Source organism: Microtus pennsylvanicus, unplaced genomic scaffold (genome assembly GCF_037038515.1).
Source record: "Microtus pennsylvanicus isolate mMicPen1 unplaced genomic scaffold, mMicPen1.hap1 Scaffold_61, whole genome shotgun sequence".
Lineage (NCBI taxonomy): Eukaryota > Metazoa > Chordata > Mammalia > Rodentia > Cricetidae > Microtus > Microtus pennsylvanicus.
Genome location: NW_027460995.1, coordinates 153,625 through 156,994, shown reverse-complemented (window position 1 = coordinate 156,994; position 3,370 = coordinate 153,625).

The window sequence follows — 3,370 nt, the reverse complement described above, 5'->3', positions numbered from 1 at the left end:
TTTTATTGTGGATGAGGTCAATTATTTGAACTCTCAAATATTTTTATTGTTATTATCTGTTTGTTTATTTGTGGGTTTGCAACACGGGGTTTCCTTGTGTATCCTTGTATGCCCTGGGACTCACTTTGTAAACAAGACTGGCCTCAGACTCACAGAGATCCGCCTGCCTCTGCCTTCTAGTGATGGCATTAAAGGCGTACACTAAACACATTTTTTTTGAAAACAGGGTTTTTCTGTGTCACTTTGCCTGTCCTGAATCTCAATCTGCAGAACAAAGTAGCCTTAAACTCACAGTGATCTGCCTGCTTTGGTCTCCCTGATCTTGGAGGTGTTTTATCATCTATCTATCTATCTATCTATCTATCTATATATCTATCTATCTATCTATCTATCTATCCATTCATTTCATTTATTAGTTTATTTATTTATTTTTTTGTTTTCTGAGACAGGGTTTCTCTCTAGCTTTCCTTCTTGCTTGCTTGCTTGATTTTTTTGCTTTCTTGCTCTCTTGCTTTTTTCCCCCTTCTTTTATTAGTTAGTTCTTGAGGCATGGTTTCTCTGTGTAACAGCCCTAGCTGTTCTCTCTCTCTCTCTCTCTCTCTCTCTCTCTCTCTCTCTCTCTTTCTCTCTCTCAAATATGTTTGGTTTTGTGTTTTGCTTTATGAGACAGGGTTTCTCTGCTGCTTTGGAGACTGTTGTTAAAACTAGCTCCTTTCTTGTAGACCAGGCTGTCCTAAAACTCCCAATGATCCTGTTTCTGCTAAATATGGAGCCAGTGCTCTTGAATGCCTTTGTCTGGTGAGGTCAAAAGCCACCCACACACACACAAACCCCCCCCCCCAACACACACACAAACCAAACACAGGCACAGGCACACCCAGAGACACATAAATAAACTTTTAAATTAAGAAGAGCCTGGAGAGCTAGTTTCGCGGCTCTTCCAGAGAAATTGGGTTCAATTCCCAGCACCTGCATGGCAGCTCATAAGTGATTGTAAATTCAGTTTCTGGGTGATCTGACATCTTCAGACCATTGCACATAAAATAAAGTTAAGAAAATCATAAAAAAATTCCTTAAGAAATTGAAATTTAACTAAGTCCCACACAATTGGAAACACTCTCAAATAAAAGTAAAATAAATGGAAAAGAATACAGTGCTAAGTGCAGTTATGAAAATGTTTTGAAATGTGATACCTTCCCTGTCTCCCCCACATACACAAGCCACACTGAGAGATTTAAATAAAATCTGGGTAATCATTTATGTATCTGGCCTATGTCAGAGGGGCAGGGGAAGCTGAAGCCTTGTCCTTTGGGCTCCAGGTTCTCAGTACTGCGTCAAAAACTCGAGTGTCTAGTGAGCCCATGTCTGTCCTGCCGGCAGCACTCAGGAACTGGGAATACAAGGATCAGGAGATCATCTTCAACAACCCAGCAAGTGCAAACCATCCTGGTGGGAAAGAGACCCTCTAAAAGAAATCAATAAAATGACATTTTTATTTTTTTCTGTCGGAAGTGAAAATGTTCCAAATAATTCACTGCATCAGTATTCCTGGAAATGATATCAAAATCAGAATTTTTCTTTTTTTTTTAACATTTTATTTTATTCTTATTATTTTCATTTTTATTTTTTTGGTTTTTCGAGACAGGGTTTCTCTGTGGTTTTGGAGCCTGTCCTGGAACTAGCTCTTGTAGACCAGGCTGGTCTCGAAATCACAGAGATCCGCCTGCCTCTGCCTCCCAAGTGCTGGGATTAAAGGCGTGCGCCACCACTGCCTGGCGTAAATCAGAATTTTTCATATTATTCCATGGCTGTTGTAATTTTCTCTGTGGCAGACAGAGGCAGGCAGATCTCTGTGAGTTTGAGGCCAGCCTGGTCATCTACAGTTCCAGGACAGGTGCCAAAGCTAAGAGAATCCTTGTCTCAGAAAATTTTTTTCTCTGCGTCTCACGTGTCGTGTGTCTTTCTCTAAGCAGGCCCAGGAATCCTAAGAGCCTGTAGGTGATCTAGGAAATCTCCTGTAGCAGGGGCCCTGGCCTCCACTCCTGGCCCCTGAGGGCACCTGGTAAAAGTGAGAAGGCAGATTTCAGAGACTAGTAAAGTTCAAGGTCACCAGCCCTTCCCAACAGCTAGAACCTTTAAAGGGTGAGGCTACAACTTAATTGGCCTGCTTAGATATGGATATTTTTGTTGTGGATCTTGTTTTACAGGGCAGGAACAGACATCCAAGTGGGAATTTTCCACAGCTGTTTTAATTTTCTCAGACTCGGTATTTAGTATGAGAAGTGGTGTGTGGGGTTGTACAAACACAACTACTGAAAAAGAACCCTAAGAAAGCAGGCCTCCCTCCCTCCCTCCCTCCTTCCTTCCCTCCCTCCCTCCCTCCCTCCCTCCCTCCCTCCCTCCCTCCCTCAGTTCCTCCCTCTCACCAAGCCATAATTGTGGCAGCCCCTTGGCCCACATAGTCCTTTCACTGATCAGTCAGACACACTCTTTTTTATTTTTGAATTTTGGGTGAAGTCAATTAATTGAGCTCTTAGATGATGATGATGATGATGATGATTATTAGTGTATTTGTGTTTTTTTTTTTTACATAGAGGTTCCCTGTGTCCCTGGAACTCACTTTGTAGACAAGGCTGGCCTCAGACTCACAGAGATCTAGCTGCCCCTGCCTCTACCTCTGCTTCCTAGTGCCGGAATTAAAGGCCTGTACTAAACACACTTTCCCCCCCTAAGTCAGGGTTTCTCTGTGTCTGTCGCTTTGCCTGTCCTAAAACTCACACTGCAGAACGAGGTGGCCTCAAACTCACAGCGATTTGCCTGTTTCTGCCTCTCCTGATTTCTGAGGGCTGAGAACTGAGAATAAAGAAATGTGCTGCCCAAAATATACTGCCGCTGCTGCAATTAAAAAAATAAATTAAAATAAAATAACCTGAGATAAACAAAGAAAAAAAGGAAAACACCTGTTTTTTCCTTCCTTGCTTCCTTCCTTCCTTTCTTTTTCCTTACTTGTTTTTTTTCTGTTTTCTTCTTTTATTATTATTATTATTATTATTATTATTATTATTTTTGGTGAAGGGTTTCTCTGTATAATACCTTTAACTCACTATATAAACCAGGCTGTCATCTTGGTAACATTATGGTTTTGTATTTTCTTATTTCTTGTCTGTAAATCAACAAATCAACATTTCTTCTCTCTCTCTCTCTCACACTCATTTAATTTATGTTTTATTTTATTTTTGGTTTGTGTTCTTGTTTTGATTTTCAAGGAAGGGTTTCTCTGTTGCTTTGGAGCCTGTCTTTGGAACTAGCTCTTGTCAACCAGGCTGGCTGGCCTCAAACTCCCAGAGATCCACCTGCCTCTCTGCCAGAT